Source organism: Tachypleus tridentatus, chromosome 7, assembly GCF_004210375.1.
Source record: "Tachypleus tridentatus isolate NWPU-2018 chromosome 7, ASM421037v1, whole genome shotgun sequence".
Taxonomy (NCBI): domain Eukaryota; kingdom Metazoa; phylum Arthropoda; class Merostomata; order Xiphosura; family Limulidae; genus Tachypleus; species Tachypleus tridentatus.
This window is the reverse complement of record NC_134831.1, coordinates 125,128,486-125,152,053: the sequence shown is the minus strand read 5'-3', so window position 1 is coordinate 125,152,053 and position 23,568 is coordinate 125,128,486. Positions and strand designations below refer to the sequence as shown.

The following is a 23,568-nucleotide window of genomic DNA, read 5'->3' as shown; positions in this document are numbered from 1 at the left end:
CGAAACTAAACGTGTAAACTTAAGAATTTGAGTTTCAAACCTGATATTTGCAGCCAATTTACTCTGAAACTGAAATTATTTTGATAATATATCTTCCTTGTATTATAATATCACTACGAAAAATAATACATAAACGTTCTTTTATGATAGCCAAACATTATGAAGTTACCTCACAACTTCAGCTATATATGACAACATAATCTTGGAAAGAAGACTCATGGAGACGTAAATCTAGTATCGCAGACAGTATTATGGTTGACTGTAGATTTAGCTGCATCTTATCATAGTTTGCACAGAATGCTACATTTATTGTCTTGACGTTATATACGACTTTACTCCACCATAAGGTTCAACAATGTGACTTTAAGTTACATATTTGTTTATGAAGACACCTTTTTAGAGTATTGCTGAATAAATATCCCATAAAAAATTAAACAAGATTTGTATACTGAGAAGATTAAACTGGCGATGCTGTGAATATTTATTTGGCTTTTTACAACATTATATATTAAAGGATAACCTGATCAGTCATCGTTGGTACATCTGGATAGATAAAGGTCAATATGTGTATGTCTGTATATCTGTTTTTATACGTTTCTACATTTCTTGATCAATCAGCACCAAACTTGACACAGTGATATAGAATGACATGAGAAAGGTCATGAGATGGCTGTTCGACCCCTCTCACATTATAATTTTTTACTGATAGAATTACTGAAGTCAGTTTGTCTTTCTTTTCAGTATTGGTACCTTTATGTGCTTATGTTGCATTCTTATTGGTTATTAAATTAAGATAAAATACAAGTTGTTATAAACGAGTGTTTATTTCACCTATCCAACGGAAGGGCACCCGAGTTACTTGTGAATAAAGTTCACAATTTTGATAAACTTAATATAGATAATCACGTAAGTTAAAATAAATATGACCCTCGCTAGTACAACGGTATCTGTACGGATTTACAACCCTAGAATCAGGGGTTCGATTCCTCTCGGTGGGCTCCGCAGATAATACCATGTGGCTTTGCTCTAAAAGAAAGAATAAATATAGTTAACCTTTCCCTTTAGCATTATTTACTATATAACACTAAGTACTACTAATAATAAGTTTAGTTACTATTAACAGACTTACGTTTGAGATTCACCAAATGCTACATTTTTAGTTCGATATAACACTCTATATTAATCATGTTGCTAGTTCATAAATAAATTTAAAAAACAATCACAACATTTAAGAAAGCTTTCATTTAATTTTTTTTCATTTTAACACTTAAGTGGGAAATTTCTACTATTATATAACTAAATTAAAGCTGCTAAAAATCACACAAACACCAAGATTCAAAATTTATCAGTAACAAGTGGCCTCACCTTTCAAAGTAGCTTTACAACATTTTAACAACCAAAGTTTTCTCGAAATCAATTTATACCTAACAGTTATAATTTGTGTTCTATTAATATGAAGTTTCTAGCCTTATATGTATGCTGTTTAAAGGCAATAAACATAAACATTTTATTGAAATTCAATATTATAAAAATGGTTTCGTGTAGTCTGATTAGTTTGCCCAGTCTGTGCTTAACATTTTGTAAACAAAACAAAACTATCTAGTGGGAAAAGACATACATCCATACAATAATTGCCAAGGCTTGTCTTATTACAATGTAATACTCTGTGTGGAAAATTTTTGTTTTAATTTAACGTGTTTGAAACAACGACACAAACAACGATTTCTGAGATATAAAACTTAACAAAATCAGTTATAATACTTATAACATCCTTCCTTCTTTTCTTCCTTAAACTGAAGCCAAGCAGTGCAGACTTTGACTGAATATTACCCAAATCAACACTGGGTTTAGCTGTACTACGTAGAGCAGCACAATATCAGAGAAAAAAATGTTGTTTTACATGTTACTTTTTGTATACACACCTCAGTGACTGGTTCTTCCCTTTGGAGCGCCTCCCGCTAGTACAGAGTTAAGTCTACGGAGTTACAACGCTAAAATCAGGTGTTCTATTCCCCTCGGTGTGCTCAGTAGATAGTACAATGTGGCTCTGCTATAAGAAAACGCACATCATCTGAAGCGACTTAACCCATTTCTGGTAATTTAATTTGTTTTTTTGTTTTTTTTTCGCGCAAAGCTACACAAGAGTTATATGCGCTAGCTGTCCCTAATTTTGCAATGTAAGACTAGAGGGAAGACAGTTAGCTATCACTACCCCACCGACTACTCTTGGGCTACTCCTTCACCAACGAATAGTGGAATTGGCTGTCACTTTATAACACCCCCACAGCTGAAAGGGCAAGCATGTTTGGTGCGACGAAGATTTGAACCCGCGACCCTCAAATTACGAGTCGAACACCTTAACCCACCTTGCCATGCCGGGCTGTCTGGTATTTAGAGGCCAACATAAATTCTGAATGCCCGAAGATAATTTTAACATCTTTAGTTCTTGACTTAATCTCCCAGTTTAACCGAAACACAGTTAAATACCCCATCCTTTACAAAATTATCTCAAAATACATATTATATTAATGTGATCTTTCTCAGAAAAATGCATAATGTATGTGTGTGAAATAGTTGTGTTTGTTTGTTATACTTTAACTCCAAAATGTTTTAATGTTTTTAATGTCCCCCTTATTAATTATTTTTAACACATCCCTGTGTTCAAAGGTTTAGGCGTCTGTTAGAAAAGTGGAATCAATATGGCATATTATGTGTGGTTTTCAATATGGCAGATTATGTATTATGTGTGGTTTTCAATATGGCATATTATGTATTATGTGTGGTTTTTAATATGGCAGATTATGTATTATGTGTAGTTTTCAATGTGGCATATTATGTATTATGTGTGGTTTTTAATATGGCAGATTATGTATTATGTGTAGTTTTCAATGTGGCATATTATGTATTATGTGTGGTTTTCAATATGGTATATTATGTATTATGTGTGGTTTTCAATATGGCATATTATGTATTATGTGTGAATTTTAATATGGCATATTATGTATTATGTGTGGTTTTCAATGTGGCATATTATGTATTATGTGTGGTTTTCAATTTAGCATATTATGTATTATGTGTGGTTTTTAATATGGCATATTATGTATTATGTGTGGTTTTTAACATGGCAGATTATGTATTATGTGTAGTTTTCAATGTAGCATATTATGTATTATGTGTGGTTTTCAATATGGCATATTATGTATTATGTGTGGTTTCTAACATGGCAGATTATGTATTATGTGTATTTTTTAATGTGGCATATTATGTATTATGTGTGGTTTACAATATGGCATATTATGTATTATGTGTGGTTTTCTTATGATGCAGGCAGATGCTCTGTTTTCCTGGTTTGCACTTTGAGTCATTCCATAGTTACTGATCAATCATTAAGTGTTAAATGATTTCATTAAAATTATCGTGAATTAAAATTTGCAATATAATTTTTGTGACATTTATTCGGTTATCAAACCATGTAGTTTATTTTGAATTTTCATATGCATTAATCAAATTGGCAGCATGCTTTCCACATCAACTTATTTCAGAAATGGATATTTCAATTTATTCACACTGTTCTCTGGAATCTTGTGGATATTAAGATGAAGGATGTTTTTCAATTTGTCCATATTGCTTACGATATTAGTTGAGGTTTGGTGATTCCAAGCAGACATTAATCATGGCGTGTTTCAATACCAATATTATTCCCGCTCTAATGACCTAATTAAGTGTATAATACGCTAAACTAACTCGAGTGAAAGAATCATTCGAACAAGCAACAAGAGTTTTCGACTTTAGAATTATCATCACTCAAGTGTCACGATGAAGTGTTTTGATGACTCTATCATGATACAACATCCAATGTAGATTATCTTATTTACAAAAGAATAAGATGTTTTGTTTCAAATCACATGTCCCAGTCTCGCAAGTTCTTTAGACATCGAAAACGAAAACATTCAGTGATAAAAGAATGTACAGTTCTAACTGAACTAACTAGTCTCTCTGTTTCTTCCACTAATTAGACTAACTGTAAATGCAAAAGCGCTATGGAAAGTACTATGAAGTACAAGGTACTTCACAAAGCACAGACTACATTATAGCTTTAAACACGCTGATCATGATATGAAGGAAGAGCAGCAGAACACGTGATATATTTTGAAGATATTTACCATTATTATTGTTTGTTTTATCATTACCATTATTTGTTTTAAATATTATTATTGTTTGTTTTACCATTACCATTATTTGTTTTAAATATTATTATTCTTTGTTTTATCATTACCATTATTTGTTTTAAATATTATTATTCTTTGTTTTACCATAACCATTATTTGTTTTTAAATATTATTATTGTTTGTTTTAACGTTATCGTTGCTTATTTTGTCCGTTAATACTGTTTTTTAACATTACCATTGCTTGTTTTAACAATTATTATTCTTTATTTTACAATTACTATTGTTTGTTTGACCATTATTATTGTTTTTTAACATTACCGTTGTTTATTTTAAACGTTATTATTGTTTGTTTTACCATTACCGTTGTTTATTTTAACCGTTATTATTGTTTTTTTAACATTACCATTGTTTGTTTTAACCATTATTACTATTTGTAATTATGAACAAGTAAAGGAATATCAAAGCAAAAACTGAACAGAAATAAAACAAACAAATAAAGTAGTTATTGGTTCTTACTCAGGACCATTCTAAAATATCCAGATAGAATTCCATCATGATTTTATGAATTATAAATATACATTAATGCTTTATTCTTTGCTGGATCGATTCAAGAAATTGTTGTCATAAGGAACTACGTCCAGAACCTAAAGAGGGGAGAAGTTGCAAAATAATGTCTTGCCCCATTATGATTCAAATATTGTAGTTCAGAACCTAAAGAAGGGAGAAATTGCCAAATAATCTATTGCCCCATTATGATTCAAATATTGTAGTTCAGAACCTAAAGAAGGGAAAAATTGCCAAATAATCTATTGTCCCATTATGATTCAAATATTGTAGTTCAGAACCTGAAGAAGGGAGAAATTGCGAAATAGCCTCTTGCCCCCTTATAATTCAAATATTGTAGTTCAGAACCTAAAGAAGGGAGAAATTGCCAAATAATCTATTGCCCCATTATGATTCAAATATTGTAGTTCAGAACTTAAGAAGGGAGAAATTGCCAAATAATCTATTGTCCCATTATAATTCAAATATTGTAGTTCAGAACCTAAAGAAGGGAGAAATTGCCAAATAATCTATTGCCCCATTATGATTCAAATATTGTAGTTCAGAACTTAAGAAGGGAGAAATTGCCAAATAATCTATTGTCCCATTATAATTCAAATATTGTAGTTCAGAACCTAAAGAAGAGAGAAATTGCCAAATAACCTCTTGCCCCCTTATAATTCAAATATTGTAGTTCAGTCCCAGTTCGGCCAGTCAAAAGATTAAGTATTTAGCAGGGCAGTTTGTCTTGTTGATACTCTTAAAAGCAAACACTCTGAGGACTCAAGAAGATCCTTAGGTTCTGCCAAGTCAAACTTTATAAGCTGAAATGAAGAATTACTAGACGAAGCTGATCCCAAATTCCTGACAAAACAGTGAGTATTTTGAATTAAAAAAAAGATTGAAACTGAAAGACGCATAGGAAAAAACCCTAACTAATATATGATCAAGTCAGCATAGATGCACAGGAGACGTAGCCTCCTAGCAATAAACACAAGTGTCTGTCCGTGACGGAGTGCCTTATCTTCAACAATAACAAGATCTTCACGCTTCGCCACGAACACGAAAGTTGAACTAAACTGTCTTATGCACATATTCCGTTTAATTTTAGCTGTTTAATAAAGGTTTTATTGAAACCTTAGTCATGGCATCTGCATAAGCTGTGATGAACTTAGAATGTTTTTTACTGCAATCTCAAATTTCAGTCTGAACCATACATTTCTTTAGTCATGGATTGGTGGTTACTGATACAAAAGTGGGTTAATAAAAATGGTACCAATGCTGAGATCATAAATAAAAAGGACATGTTCCACTTTATTTGTCATGATCAGATACTGAACCACCATCAGACAAACCGTTTTACTCTTATCCTATGAGAGATAGATCTCAAATTCATCGCAGTTTGACAAACTACCATCAGCATCCAAAACCTGCAGGGCGTTTTGGAACAATCAAAAGAGAAACTGTCATAAAAATGTTTACTATTGCTGGGAAAATGTCACAAATCGGAGATGTTTTTGATGAGTTTTTTACGAACTTTACCCAGTTAACTGCCGACTCTTTCTATAAATATTCAACTTGATAAAAACTAAATTGTGCTAGACGAAATAAAATTACATCATTATATGCAAAAAAAGTCGAAGATCTGTGTTAACATACAAATCCATTATTAATGGTTTTCACCCACAGACATGGTTAGAGTTCATGAAGCCCCCTCAGAAACGTATTCTAAAGACGGCTGGTACGGGTATTAAAACTTTAATTAAACTAATGACCTTCTTAGGCCATTTTCAGGTTAATAAAGAGCAACTGACCGTTGCTAGACACATGTCTTAGGAACAAAAGTGCGAACGGGCATGAGTCTGCAGTGGCGTTGAAGTTAGATGCTAGGTTATTAATTAGTATAGGTACAAAGGTGTTTCTTTATATTGGTTTAATTTTAGTTTGGGTTATTGTATAAGTAGGACTTATTTAAATTTGCATTTGTTACACCAATGTTAATTAACAACTTAACACCTGACTACAACACGTCTCCGGTGTCACAGCTGTCTGTCTGCGAACCCACGCTGCTTAAAACTGGGTTTCGATACCTGTCGTGGGCAGAGCACTGATAGCCCATTGTGTAGCTTTGTGCTTAATTTCAAACAAACAAACTGCAACGCATTCTACAATCTCACACACGTTAGAACCTCGTCCTTGTCTAGCAACGGTCAGTTTCTCTTTATTAACCTAAAGCTGACCTTAGAATGTCAAAACGTTGTTCTGTACTTTATTTTAATTAAAGTTTTAATACCCGTATCAACTGTCTTTATATTACATGGCTAGAGTTTATACAACTATGAGAAATTCCAAGCCTGTCTCTGTGCATAGTAGCTGAAATGGAACATGTACCAGGTTTCAGTCGATTTCACAATGATTGCTTGATAGGAAGTATAGAGATTATTTTATGAGACACTGATGTTTATTCTTCTGTAAACCAAATGCTTCTCATAAGGTTTGTTTGTTTGTTTGTTTTTGAATTTCGCATGAAGTTACTCAAGGGCTATCCGTGCTAGCCGTCCCTAATTTAGCAGTGCAAGACTAGAGGGAAGGCAGCTAATCATCACCACCCACCGCCAACTCTTGGGCTACTCTTTTACCAACGAATAGTAGGATTGACCGTCACATTATAACGCTCCCACGGCTGAAATGGCGCACGTTTGGTGCGACGAGGATTCGAACCCGCGACCCTCAATTACCCTCAATCGCGAACCCGCGATTACAAGTCGCACGCCTTAACACGCTAGGCTATGCCGGGCTTTCTCATTAGCAGGATAATAAAGTACTTATGGACTTTTAATATTACATAGTAATATTTAAAATAATTCTCACTCCATAAAAATACAGATTTTAAAGAGGTAGTATATTGTAAAACATTATGTACATAATATTATTTTACAGTAATTTTAAAATCACCTTAACGAAACAAAGTTTACTAACAGCTGTTTTTCGATATTATATTCTCATGTGTATAATACTTACACATAAAAGTAGCACACAAACTTTCAAATACATATTTGTACATACTGAAAGAAGCATAACAAATCTGTGCAATTTTACTTAAATCCCATCATGTCATAGTATTGTAATCACTCAAAACTTTCGCTGGACAAACATTGCTTCAGATGGATTAGGGCCTAGGGACGGGTAGCACAGATAGCCCTCGAGTTGCTTTGTGCGAAATTCCGAAACAAACAAACAGATGGATTAGTCCATGGTTTGCATTTCGAAGAACCTGAGTCCAAAAAAAAAAAGAGATATTTTTAGATAATGCAATTTGAAACCCAAACTTTACTTTTCTCTGAATAACTGATAGTTTGGGGTTTTTTCTTAACGTCGTTCAGTTCAGTAGCTCTGAATATTTCTTTTGTAACAGCGACAGTCAGCACTTTATGTATATGATGGAAGTGCCTCATAAATAAATAACCTGTGTGAGTAATAATTTAATATGAACTTTATCGTCAATGTCTGGGCGGAGTTCAATCATTGAAAACATTCTTTGTAGTTATATCGAATGTCTGTTTTTTAAATTAAAAAAAATATTTTATTGTTCAATTTATTTCTTGTAGTAATATATGAATGTAGATTTATATCTTGAGAAGAAGTTCTATATTCGATTATTTTCAGTCCAGTAATAGATTCAAATTGATTTCTAAAGTTTCTTTCATATGGACATACTGAACATCGTTCTAATTGGTAAGAATACCCAACGTAAACACCGTAATATGTCTTATTGAGTTTATCGTCAATGCTGCTTCCATGTAGTAAATATTCAGTAATTTATCTTCCAGTTTATTTATAATTCTTAAAATTTAATAAATTAATAAGAGGGTGGGTTTAGACCTCTAGTAACACTTAATTGCAACAAAAGAGAGACAGCTTATATCATCTCGTTATTCCAAGTTTATAAAATAAAGTCGTGATTATCAGACCCTCGCTAGTACAGTGGTAAGTCTATGGATTTGCAACGCGAAAAGCAGGGTTTCGATTCCCCAGGGTGGACTCAGCACATGGGGCTTTGCTATAAGAATATACATACACACATGATTGCTAACCTAACCTGGATAGTCCTTATTTTAATTGTTCCTCCTCTTCAAGTAGGTCTGCGGTACCTTCGTGGGCTTACAATGCTAATCTCTGGTGTTCGATTCCCTGTAGTGAACAGATAACTTATTGTTTTGTTTTGTATTTAAAAAACAACAATTAAACCAAGGTGTGTTTACTGTCTAAGAATTGTACAAGTCTGGACATCGTGGTAACGAGAAACCTGCTTGAGGTAAAAAATGTATCTCGAGACGGCTGGTATGGGTGTTACTACTTTAGCAAACTCTCTCTCGGTTAACATGAAGATAATCCTAAAAGGTCGAAACGTTGTTCTCTACTTTATTTTAATAAACGTTTTAATACCCATAACAGATGTCTTGAGATAGAAGTCTGGACTTCATAGGAAAGCGACAGTTTACACAATAGAAGGAAAAGTTAATATGGTTGGTGATGCCCACGTCTGTACGATACTGCCTGGAGTGAGATAGAAATGGCTTTTGCTTTGTTCTTATTCAATACTAAGCCATGCTATGCTGGTAACTTCTGATGGTATTTGGGGCACACTTCCTGTGTCATTTTCTACAATTCTTCTTCGCACGAATTATTGTTTTTCTATGTGGCTGGAAATTCATTGCCGTTCTATTCACTGTGGACAGTGGAATTGTAAGTAACGTGGCTATTTTTCACTAACTTTGACCATTCTCCTGTTGTCGTAATTGAGCAGCCATGTGGAAGTACAAGTCATTCCTAGATTCTTTCACTGTTGTTTGCTACTCGCTGATCTTTACCAAGCTATTCCTCTATTTACACACCAGAGTTACTTACATAAAATCATGAGGATGGTAATTTTATATTCTGTAATTAATTATCTGTTTACTTATTAAAAGATTGTATAAGGATGTTAAATCATTTTGTTACTCATTGATAGACTGTATAAGGATGTTATATCATCTGTTTATTTATTGTTAGACTGTATAAGGATGTTAAATCATTCGTTTACTCATTGATAGACTGAAAAAGGATGTTAGGTTATCTTTTTACTTATTGTTAGACTGTATAAGGACGTTAAATCGTTTGTTTACTTACTGATAGACTATATAAGGATGATAAACTATCTGTTTACTCATTGATAGACGGTATAAAGGTGTTAAAATATCTGTTTACTTTTCAATATAAAGATGTTATTCTTGAGGATTTAAACGACCACTATTAAAGACAAAAGTGATTGATCCTTACCATTGTTTATTGAAGTTTACACAACGTTATTACAGGTATATCTGAGCTAACCGTCCGTAATTTTCAAGTAATAGATAAAAGACAAGGCAACTAGTCAACATCACCCGTCTCCAGTTATTGGGCTACTTTTATCAACGAATAGTGTAATTGGTCACTACATTTTAATTCACTCACAGCATATTTTACCATGATTTTAGTTCTACAGCTTACAAATTCCGAGGAAGCAGCCTAACCGTAAAGATATGCCAGGCTTCCATCCTTATCTTATATTGATTGATTGTTCCTTAACGAAAACTGAGTCGTAAAGAAGAAATAATGCAGGTGAGGCCTGATTGCAGAGAGATAAATTTTTATGTTCTCACGATTTCATCGATATTGTTCAATAACAAATAAAAAAAAGTCTAAACAACAAAAGAGCGACAATGAAGGTTTCTATTTGGTCATGAATGATGGTGCCTTATGCTTACGTTCCTACTACTTCATTCGTGTTGTTTCACAACGATTGTTTGTTTGTTTGTTTGTTTTTTGAATTTCGCACAAAGCTACTCGAGGGCTATCTGTGCTAGCCGTCCCTAATTTCGCAGTGTAAGACTAGAGGGAAGGCAACTAGTCATCACCGCCCACCGCCAACTCTTGGGCTACTCTTTTACCAATGAATAGTGGGATTGGCCGTAACATTATAACGCCCCTACGGCTGAAAGGGCGAGCATGTTTGGCGCGACGGGGATGCGAACTCGCGACCCTCAGATTACGAGTCGCACGCCTTAACATGCTTGGCCATGCCGAGCCATTTCACAACGAAAACTGAGACGCAACGACAAAATAACTGTAGTTGTTATCGTTGCGCAAAGCTACATAATGGACTACATGTACCCTGTCCAAATTTAAGGGTTGTAAATCTTTCAATTTCATGTTGACCAGCCCGTGAGGGGGAGACATGAAATAATAAACGCGTGCATTGCTGTAACTTATATAAAAAAAAATATTATAGCGGAGTAGTACACGCAATTTCAAAATACCTATACTTTTGTTTTATCAACTGGTTTTATTCATTGCAAACTCTCAAAAGTGTTTCACATATTTTAATTATGGAGGAGGATCCCTTGTAACACAATAGTCGAAATTATGATCATAGTTTAAAAAACAAACTTAATTTGGGCCATACTTAGCCTTCTCTGTAAAATGTATCAACATAGCAGCTATCGACTTCAGTTCTCACTCACGAACAATACAAACCCCACATTTAGATATATAATTTTTACTCAACAAATGTTATAAAATTTTAAGAGGGCGCTTATTGTTAACTTTATTATCAAACAGATTTAGACACAGTATTCGGAGATGAAATTCACAGGCTAATTTTATATGGCTGTATAAAGGAGTCATCATCAGAAATTCGTATAACCAAGTTTTCCTCGTTTCATTTTAAAACCTGGTCTTTATATGCAAGTCACGTTTTCCAGGCAAACAGTATCTGTAATTTCTCCGATAAAAGGAAAACTAAGAGAGAGAGTAAAACTGTATGTACATTCTTTTCGTATGAAATAAGCGAAACAGGACAGAAACTGGCATTTCTTTGATTAATTAGACTAAAAATATATAGAACACACGTGAAAGCTCGTGACTCGTTCTGAAGAAATGGAACTTAATTAGATAGTAGTACCGATGTTATTAAAACTAGAACAGTAGCGTTGTTGTAGTGAGAAAACAGTATTATCACAGTGGTGAGTATACAGTGTTATCACAGTAGTGAGTATACAGTATTATCACAGTGGTGAGTATATAGTATTATCACAATGGTGAGTATACAGCATTATCACAGTGGTGAGTATACAGCGTTATCACAGTGGTGAGTATACAGTATTATCACAGTGGTGAGTATACAGCATTATCACAGTAGTGAGTATACACTATTATCACAGTGGTGAGTATGCAGCGTTATCACAGTGGTGAGTATACAGTATTATCACAGTGGTGAGTATACAGCATTATCACAGTGGTGAGTATACAGCATTATCACAGTGGTGAGTATACAGTATTATCACAGTAGTGAGTATACAGTGTTATCACAGTGGTGAGTATACAGTATTATCACAGTGGTGAGTATACAGTGTTATCACAGTGTTGAGTATACAGTATTATCACAGTAGTGAGTATACACTATTATCACAGTGGTGAGTATACAGTTTTATCACAGTGGTGAGTATACAGTGTTATCACATTAGTTTCAATATGCTCATTATAGTTTGTTTTTTAAAATAGCCTGTTGACACTGTTGCATCATATAGTGTACGCTGTAGAGAGTTAAAGAAACCACCTAACGTTCATTACTGTTGCTCATTCTGGCCATCTAGGATAAAATACACAGAATACTAGGTAAACAATCTAACTTTATAAACATTTTGAAGAACTTTAATTACAACAGAGAATGTAACAAATTTGGCATAATATGTGGCTAAATAACTTTGCATTAAAACTATAATTCATTTGTATCACTTTCCTTAGTTTACTAGACACAGTAATACTTTGGATTATGTATCACTTTTCTCAGTTTACTAGACATTGTGATACTTTGGATTATGTATCACTTTTTTTAATTTACTAGACACAGTAATACTTTGGATTATGTATCACTTTTCTTAGTTTACTAGACACAGTAATACTTTGGATTATGTATCACTTTTCTTAGTTTACTAGACATAGTAATACTTTGGATTATGTATCACTTTTCTTAGTTTACTAGACACAGTAATACTTTGGATCATGTATCACTTTTCTTAGTTTACTAGACATTGTGATACTTTGGATTATGTATCACTTTTCTTAGTTTACTAGACATTGTGATACTTTGGATTATGTATCACTTTTCTTAGTTTACTAGACACAGTAATACTTTGGATTATGTATCACTTTTCTTAGTTTACTAGACACAGTAATACTTTGGATTATGTATCACTTTTCTTAGTTTACTAGACACAGTAATACTTTGTATTATGTGTCACGTTTCTTAGTTTACTAGACACAGTAATACTTTGTATTATGTGTCACGTTTCTTAGTTTACTAGACACAGTAATACTTTGGATTATGTATCACTTTTCTTAGTTTACTAGACACAGTAATACTTTGTATTATGTGTCACGTTTCTTAGTTTACTAGACACAGTAATACTTTGGATTACTACAGGCTAGAAGGTAGTACTTTAGACTACTACATATTAAAACGTAATACCTTAGGCTACTATAGGTTAAAAAGTAATACTTCAGGATACTATAATTTAAAAAGTAATACTTTAGGTTACTGTAGGTTAAGCAGTAATACTTTAGGTTACTGTAGGTTATAAGGTGATACTTTCTTTGGATACTTTTAATTAATTTAGTAAGTTCAATTTTGATAATTTCTTTGCATTTTGCTTTTCGTTTTATCATGGTTTGTATTCAGTTTAGTTGAATGTTTTTTTTTGTTTTTAAATTTCGCGCAAAGCTACTTGAGAGCTATCTGCGCTAGCCGTCCCTAATTTAAAAGTGTAAAACTAGAGGGTTTTGGTTTTTTTGGTTTTTGGAATTTCGCACAAAGCTATTCGAGGGCTATCTGTGCTAGCCGTCCCTAATTTAGTAGTGTAAGACTAGAGGGAAGGCAGCTAGCTAGTCATCACCCTTCACCGCCAACTCTTGGAATAATCTTTTACCAAAGAATAGTAGGAGTGATCATAACATTATAACGCACGCACTGCTGAAAGAGATAACATGTGTGGTGTGACGAGGATTCGAACCCTCGACTGTTGGATTACGAGTCGAGCGTCCTAATCAACTGGCCATGCTGGGCCTTAGTTGAATGAAAAAGAAAATATATAGGTACAGAAAGTAGAAGACAATTAGAGCTGGTGTGTGTGTTTTCTTACACCAAAGACTCATTAGGCTATTTGCTGAGTCCACCGAGGGGAATCGAACCCCCTCATTTTTGCGTTGTGAATCCGAAGACTTACCACTTTACCAGCGTGGGACGATTTAATCCGGGAACGTAAAAGATCTTATCAGTGAAATAGACAACTAGATTTTAGACCGAGTAAATATTTATAATATAAAGTACGGAATGTACAAGACACATTGAAAAATAAATTTAGTTGGGAATATGATTTCTTTATTACTTCCAATCACTCCTCTAATCCTATGGAGTGAACACAGTTTGAATCACAGTTAACCAACTTGAACACATAAAATAAATCTTCTTTGAAAAGAAATAGGTGTAAGACGAAAATATTGCAAAGTTTAAGTTAATCCTCTAGAAAAAAAATGAAACATAAAATAATTGTATTTGCTTAGTGGAGATACTCAGTAAGGATTGGTTTGGTTTGTTTTGAATTTCGAGCAAAGCTACACGAGGGCTATCTGCGCTAGCCGTCACTAATTTAGCAGTGTAAGACTAGAGGAAAAGCAGCTAGTCATTACTACCCACCGCCAACTCTTGGGCTACTATTTTACCAATAAATTGTGAGATTGACCGTCACATTATGATGTTCCTACGGCTGAAAGTGCCTTAACCACCTGGCCATGCCAGGCCTACTCAGTAGGGAACTCTTGTTTGTAACTGCGCTCAAAGCTATACAATGGTCTATCTATGCTCTTCCTACTACAGGTATTCTATCGTTGTAAGTCCACAAACATACCACTGTGTCATTGTGGGGCGCTCGACTCGTAATATGAGGGTAGCAGGTTCGAATGCCAGTAGCACCAAACATGCTTGCACTTTCAGCCGTGGGGGCGTCATAAAGGTACGATCAATCCCACTGTTCGTTGGTAAAAGAGTGCCTCAACAGTTGGCTTTAACTACTAAATATAGGGACGGCTAGCGCAGATAGCCCTCTTGTAGCTTTGCACGAAATTAAAAAAAACACACACTTGGGGGCCAGTAGGGAAACATTTAAAATTGATAAAATTATTGATGACGAGAAACCCACTTGAAGTAAAAATGTATCTCAGGACGGCTAGTGTTGGTATTAACACTTTTATTAATAAAAAAACAAACAACGTTCGACCTTCTTAGGTTATCTTTAGGTTAATAAAGGTTATTAAAAAAGTGATCATAAATATGCAATAACGTTTAGTTACGTTTAAGTTACCGAAGTTGGTAAGTATGATTAATTATTTAGTATTTATTTACAACAGTTTTAATTATTTATTTGTTATTTGTTTGTTTTCTTTTGAATTTTGTGAAAAGCGACACGAGGGCTATCTGCACTAGCCGTTTACGAGTCGAACGCTTTGACCCATCTGGCCAGTAAAGATAATATATAATCATTTTAAATTACGTTTATTCACAGCTGTCTTTTCGCTTAATAGTAACGTTAAACCATGTTGACTGACTTAGAAACGGCTGATATAAACAGTGTTATAAATAAGATATTATTTATTTAAATCGTTGTTCTGAAAATCTGTGTAAATAACAACAACTTGTATAAACGGTTCTATAACTAAGATCTTATCTGTTGTAAAGTTTGTTACTTTTGAATTTCGCACAAAGCTACTCGAGGGCTATCTGTGCTAGCCGTCCCTAATTTAGCAGTGCAAGACTAGAGGGAAGGCAGCTAATCATCACCACCCACCGCCAACTCTTGGGCTACTCTTTTACCAACGAATAGTTGGATTGACCGTCACATTATAACGCTCCCACGGCTGGTAGGGCGAGCATGTTTGACGCAATGGGGATGCGAACCCCCCACCCTCAGATTACGATTCGGATGCCTTAACACGCTTGGCCATGCCGGGCCTCTGTTGTAAAGTACATGTCTATAAAATCTGTGGAAGTAACAAGTTATATAAACGGTCTTGTAACTATTGTGAATCAACCGACCTAAATATTTTCGTAAATAAACAAAACGCCCCACAGTATTGACGTATAAATTATCTTCAGAACATTATTCTGTTTGGAAATCAATATACATCAGTTAGTTTAATCTGGCACCAATCGCATCTTGATAGCTTAGCACTTAGAAGTGTTAGACAACGTCAAAAGTAATTTTGCCGTTACAAGAAATGTGTTAGGTTTAAATAGTTGTTACAAACCTTGACGTACAATATTCTATTTTAAAACTTTGGTGGAAACCGATGCGTTATATTATGAAAGACCCTCTCTGGAAAGGTTTAACACGTTTTGATTGAAGAGAAACATCACGTATAGTAATACATATCACAGTACAGATATTAGAAAAGAAAGAAGACATGGTTTATTTTTATTGCTGTTAGTGTTAGTAGTCGAATAATGATGGACTAACATTAGGAGGGAAAATATGACAGGCTTTTAACAACTGGGAAAGAACCTGTTGCACATGCATTGTTTTACGAACCAGTTACTAAGTCAATATCCATTCTGGGTTTCACGTTAAAAACACTGTTGTTAGAAAGATATTAGAAAGGAGAGTAATTAATTAGATATTAATGTTAGTTTCCTTATGTGTTAAAAGTGAATCTATTTAGTATTTGTTTTAATTGCTTGATTTTACGAAGCAAGTCAGACATAAATATAGACTAACTTACGAAAACAAAAATAAATACATAATTCTCAGCCTTTTGTTGACACCATAATATTTTATTCCATTGAAAATATGTTTTTATTGATGGTTCTGATGGGTTCATTAGCATGAAAAAATTATTAATTTGTTGCAACCTAAAATGGTTGAAGTTAATGAGGTGTTTGGACTTTAACTGCAGAACCAATTTTGATTTGTTTAGCGTCCACTCGATAACGTTGTTTTAAGTTTCAAGACAGAGATATTACGTTACATAAAGGAGATGAATTTATATTTTGTTTTTTGTTTTTGAATTTCGCGCAAAGCTACTCGAGGGCTATCTGTGCTAGCCGTGTCTAATTTAGCAGTGTAAAACTGGAGGGTAGGCAGCTAGTCATCACCACCCGCAACCAGCTCTTGAGCTACTCTTTTATCAACGAATAGTGGGATTGACCGTCACTTTATAACGCGCCCACGACTGAAAGGGCGAGCATGTTTTTGGTGTGACGGGGATTCGAATCCGCGACCCTAAGATTACGAGTCGAACGCCTTAACTCACCTGGCCATGCCGGACCGAATTTATAGTACTCTGTCATGTGCATCTAATATAAATTTGTATGATATTATAGCAATGTATGTTGTATGTCCAAGTAACTACTTCGCAGGAAGTGAATGTTTCTTCACCAAAAATTGGTTTCGAGGTTCTTAAACCCATGCGGGAGTAAAACAAATTTCAGTTTTGCGGTTTGCGATTTTTACCACTAATTCCTCCCTTCTTCATAGTAGAATCTTTTACCAATAATATGTAAACCAGTATCTGATGACATTTGCGCTCGTGCACTATTCCACGACTGAAAAATACATATTGGCAGAAAAATACCCCAAGCTATCACACTGCATCTGCTATGCTTCACGATTGGAGCTATGCCAGATGTACAACCTACGCTTTGAACCAAATATTTCAAACTTGGAGTCATCCGCCCACAACACCCTTTTCTAATAATCAAAAACCACTTTTTATATTTTTAGCAAATTTCAGTTTCTTTATAATATTTGGATATTAAAGTTAGCTTTTCTAATTGCTACATGACCAAATATTCCATTTTCGTTGAGTGTTCTTGATACTGTAGTTCTGAACATTTTTCTGTCATTCGGTACATGGTTATACATCTCCATGCTTGAGGTCAGTACCAGTCTTCCTTCTGTCCTGAAGACTACATAAATAAAGATACGTAACATCAGTGTTATTGAGTTTTTGTGCTCTGCCTCTTCCTTTCCTATTTTCAAACTTAACTGTCTCGGTTTCACGATCTAGGGTGTACTTGACAGTGTTTGGACAATATTTCAAGTCTGCAGCAATTTGTCAGACAGTCAAATCAACATTCCGTAAAGCATTTATGCGAACTCTCTACCTTACGCTTTTATGGGCTGTGGCATGACAACAAAACTTAATTTACAGTGTTAAACACTGTTTTTATCAAGGTTTTTTGTGAAGTGTTATTAAATTGATTTTATAACATATACCGGTACCAAATGCTAGCTTCTTTCTGTGTAGTTAAGACACTGCATGGGATACAATGACAATTATCTTAACCCTAAATTTGAACAGTACGTTCATTCGAGCAGAACACTTGTAACACGCCCTTGGTACAAGTATATGAGAATTCTAAAGAATTATAAGTATTCCTGCTGTGGCTCACTCATTTGTCAACAGTGATCCATTGAAGCATTACCATAGTGTTGTAATTTACATTCTGTAATGTCATGGAAGAATTATCTCCCAAAAAAATGGAAAGAATGACAAAGTGTCCTAACACTTTTGCACAGTGTTGTAAGTATATGTATGTGTGATATTCTTTATCACTCAGTGTGTGCACCGAAATGTGTGTTTCGAATATTGTAATTGGTGTTTTCTTTTTCAAATTAGGATTCTCTTTCTGGTTCTTTCCGTGATTCCATTATTATTGATTTATAAATACTTATTATAATTTTTTATTAATCTTGGTATGAGGTCCTGGCCAAATATTTGTTTATTAACTGTGTTTTGGTAAGTGTTGACTTTATTTCTAAGTCTTCTTATTGTGAATAGTTTATTTTGTTGTTTAACCCTAATTTTAGACCGTTACGCTATGTACTGTTTTGACTTTAATTTGAAATCGAATTATAAAATAACATGCCATTTGATTAGTCTTATATCTTATTTTTTCCAAATTAAATGAGAAAAAGCAACTTTTAATTAGAATAAATTTTATTTTCGTTTTCAAGTCTATCTGTTTCAGGATTTTGTTGAAGGTTGTGAGGAATACTTTCATGTTAACATAACAAGAAATCTCAGTACGAAAAGGTAGGAACCCTTTAAAATGTTGGCATGTTAGCAGGTACTTTTTTTATTTGGTGTATTTTAAATCATAAACAGACTAGTAATTAATAAGTTTGCCCAATTTTTTTCTTAAATATATTTTATGCATATTATTGTTCCTGATACATTCTTTATAAATTAACGTAAATATTGCTGTTGCCAGTGTGTGAATTCGTGTGTTGGGTTAAGCCTAAAGAAGTTGTATGGAGCACTGAGTTATCTTGCTTTCGTAAGACACGAAGTGTATGTTCGTTAACTCGAAAATTCTGATTTCTTGAAAAACTAGCAAGTTTCAAAACCCTCGGTATTTCGACCACCAAAAGATTTTGAAGTTATTTCAGTATGTTATCTAGATTTTTTTTTAAACGTAAAAATAAATGCGTCATGATTCGCAGCCGAATTCACTACGATTAGAAGAAGACAATTAATTGTTAATACAGTCTGGAGGAAATAATTGAAATGACGAAATGCCTCAAATTAATAATTTTAGTAAAATTGTTATTACTATTAATTCTAAAATCCCTCTCAAAAGTTTTCGTGTATTTTATAAGGAATACCAGTCTGACAGTTTATTTGTTAGTTGTTGCTAAGAGCTGCATATATAAAAAGAATAGTTTATCTTGTTAGTTACGTAGTAGTATAGCAATTCTGATTAGATTGTATCCCAAGGACCTTATATTTTATTTCGAATGAGAAAATGGTTGACTTAGCGTTGTTTTGACAAGTTGCCAAGGTATTATTTCCGCACAATTACTTTACAATAGAATATTTACTTCCCTAGCGCAGTAAATATGTCGTTAGGTTTAACGACAAAATAATTTTAAGGTTAGAAACAACAGAAATTTGATTTTCGTTAGGTTAAAACAATTATTTTAGGTTAGCAATAAAAATGTTTCGTTGGTTTAATTATTAACTAGATGCCATTCTTAGTTTTTGTACCCCAACCTTTTTGCAAGAGATTTGCTTTCTTAGGTTGAGATGCTAGCATATTTGAACCATGTATATAGTACATCCTTTTTGATGTTTACCAGCTAAGCTTCCTGATATGATTTACCAAGTGAGAAAGATTTAATTTTTTTCCATGTTAATTTGATGTTTGAAGGGTGTGTTAGACACCGTAGTTTTAACTTTAATAAACTAATCCTCTTTCTAGAGAGGGGTTAAGAAGACCTTAGTGTAGAATGTGATACATTGTCCCACACTACAAACAGGCAGGAGCAGTCCATTAAATAAAAAAGCTAAAACTCCACTATGTAACTTTAATTTTGTTGTTATGATAATTTGCTTGGTGTTTATCTATCAATAAAACCATTTTTTTTATTTAAAACCCTTGTTTGTCTAGAATATGATTGTCGTAAGGTTAGCCACACAGTAGTTGATTTTGCCATAGAAATCGCCATGGTAAATGCATGCAAGTCACAATAAATATGGAACTCAAGCGATCTGTCACACGTTTCTCGATAGCTTCTTTATAACCATTTTACAATAACAAAAAAGCCAAATACGTGAACAGATTAAATGAGAGATTCTTTGAAGACAGTTTCATTTGAAGTTTTTGTGTCAGTTGGGTGGGTGGGGGTTTGAAGTAAAAATCCAGAGACTATAAGCACATTATTATATACATATAGTAATAAAAGTTACATTGATGTACAGTTGTCATCCCAGTGTCATGAGACTGTAATAAAAGAAAATCCCAATGTCATTAAATTAATAGCTTTAATACTTAACTCATTCAACTAATGTTAATTTGGATCTTTTTTGTTGTACTTAACTCATCCAACTAAAAATAAGTTCATTTGGATCGTATATTGTTGTATTTAACTCATCCAACTAAAGAAAGTTAAGTTGGATCGTATATTGTTGCATTTAAATCGTCCAACTGATAAAAGTTATTTTGAATCGTGTATTGTTGTATTTAGCTCATCAGATTTAAAAAAAGTTAATTTGAATCGTGTATTGTTGTCTTTAACTCATCCAACTAGAAGTTAATTCGGATCGTTTATTATTGTATTTAACATATTCAACTGAAGCTAAATTTTGATCGCATAATGTTGTATTTAACTCATTCAACTAAAGTTAATTTGAATCCTGTATTGTTGTATTTACCTTATCCAACTAAACAAAAGTTAATTCGGATCGTTTATTATTGTATTTAACACATTCAACTGAAGCTAAATTTTGATCGCATAATGTTGTATTTAACTCATTCAATTAAAGTTAATTTGGATCCTGTATTGTTGTATTTACCTTATCCAACTAAACAAAAGTTAATTTTGATCGTATATTATTGTACTTAACTCATTCAACTAAAAATAGTTAATTTGGATCGTATATTGTATTTAAATCATCCAACTGATAAAAATTAATTTGGATCCTGTATTGTTGTATTTAATTCGTCCAACTAAAAAAGGTTAATCTGGATCCTGTATTGTTGTTTTTAACTCATCCAACTAAACAAAAGTTAATTTTGATCGTATATTATTGTACTTAACTCATTCGACTAAAAAAGTAAATTTCGATCGTGTATTTTTGTATTTAATTCACTCAACTAAAGTTAATTAGGATCATATATTGTTGTATTTAACCCATTCAACTAAAAAAAGGTAACTCAGATCTGTATTGTTCTATTTAACTCATTCAACTAAAGAAGTTAATTTGGATCGTTTATTATTGTATTTAACACATTCAACTAAGGCTAATTTCGATCGCATATTGTTGTATGTAACTCATTCAACTACAGTTAATTTGGATCCTGTATTGTTGTATTTAACTCATACAACTAAACAAAAGTTAATTTTGATCGTATATTATTGTACTTAACTCATTCAACTAAAAAAAGTTAATTTGGATCGTATATTGTATTTAAATCATCCAACTGATAAAAATTAATTTGGATCCTGTATTGTTGTATTTAATTCGTCCAACTAAAAAAGGTTAATCTAGATCCTGTATTGTTGTTTTTAACTCATCCAACTAAACAAAAGTTAATTTTGATCGTATATTATTGTACTTAACTCATTCAACTAAAAAAAGTTAATTTGGATCGTATATTGTATTTAAATCATCCAACTGATAAAAATTAATTTGGATCCTGTATTGTTGTATTTAATTCGTCCAACTAAAAAAGGTTAATCTGGATCCTGTATTGTTGTTTTTAATTCATCCAACTAAACAAAAGTTAATTTTGATCGTATATTATTGTACTTAACTCATTCGACTAAAAAAGTAAATTTCGAACGTGTATTTTTGTATTTAATTCACTCAACTAAAGTTAATTAGGATCATATATTGTTGTATTTAACCCATTCAACTAAAAAAAGGTAACTCAGATCTGTATTGTTCTATTTAACTCATTCAACTAAAAAGGTTAATTTGGATCGTTTATTATTGTATTTAACACATTCAACTGAGGCTAATTTCGATCGCATATTGTTGTATGTAACTCATTCAACTACAGTTAATTTGAATCCTGTATTGTTGTATTTGACTCATCCAACTAAACAAAAGTTAATTTTGATCATATATTGTTGTACTTAACTCATTCAACTAGAAAAAGTTAATTTGGATCGTATATTGTATTTAAATCATCCAACTGATAAAAATTAATTTGGGTCGTGTATTTTTGTATTTAGATCATTCAACTGATGAAAGTTAGTTTGGATTGTGTATTGTACTTAACTTGTCTAACTAAAAAAAGTTAATTTTGATCGTGTATTGTTGTATTTAACTCATCCAACTAAACTTACCTTGGATAGTTTCAATTCAAGTTATGCTGTCATGCGCTCTCGGAGATCCCAAAGTTCAGTAATTTTGAACTACTAATCACAGGAGAAGGAATCAAGCAGGATCGTCTGTCGGAGAGGTGCCCTGCCTTAAGGATTTTAAAGTGTGGAGCAGAATATCACAGGATCGAACCTTGAATCTCGAGATTCTTAGACTGTCCCTTTTTGTTGTATAGTCGAAATATTAATGTTTTCGTCTATTTCACCGTAGTTGTTGATTTCAATCATCTAAATAATTGCTTATTACGTTTTATGAAGGGAGAACTAAAACAAAACAGGAGATGAAAAATTATTTTCAGCTTAGGAAAGGCTATTCGTAAATAGAAGTTTTAAGTATCTAAATCATTGAAGGTTTGAAAATACAATTCAAAAATGACTTGCAGTGATACACGAGATTAACAGGAAAATATAATTATAGTTAAAATAACAAAAAAATGTTATAATCAAGTGTGGAAAAAGTTAATCGAATAATGATTTCTATAAACTACTTTCCTAGTAAATTATATGAAAATCTGACATCTTTTTTTTTATTATTAATTTATTGTATTAGTGTGCACCAAGTCAGAAACGGGTAAAAAAATATTCAGAGCAAAAGACGTGTATTACGTTGAATGACGACTTTTAGTTAACATTTGAAATGTCGCTGTGTTTTGAAATATTATAATTCTTATCAGTTTGTCCATATGAATTCTATTTTCGCTATATAAGCTACGAGGATACAAGTTAATGTAATATAATTATATTCACGATTATATGTACTCTAATATTTGTATGTCTAGATGACCACTACACTACAGGATCTTTCCACATAAATATTAACAACAATATATACAACATTGGGTATGTATGTATAAACAGGTCTCGCGATTTATGATTAAACATATTCCTTGTTC

At 33.0% G+C, this 23,568-nt stretch overlaps 1 long non-coding RNA gene across 1 annotated transcript; it reads left to right on the top strand.

Annotated features, from left to right (window-relative positions):
- Positions 1 to 18,249: 18,249 nt before the first annotated feature.
- On the top strand, positions 18,250 to 23,072 carry LOC143258104 (uncharacterized). Its single transcript, XR_013032141.1, has 3 exons — positions 18,250 to 18,365; positions 18,800 to 18,878; positions 22,649 to 23,072. It is a non-coding gene; the product is annotated as an uncharacterized LOC143258104 (long non-coding RNA).
- The last annotated feature ends 496 nt before the right edge of the window (positions 23,073 to 23,568 follow it).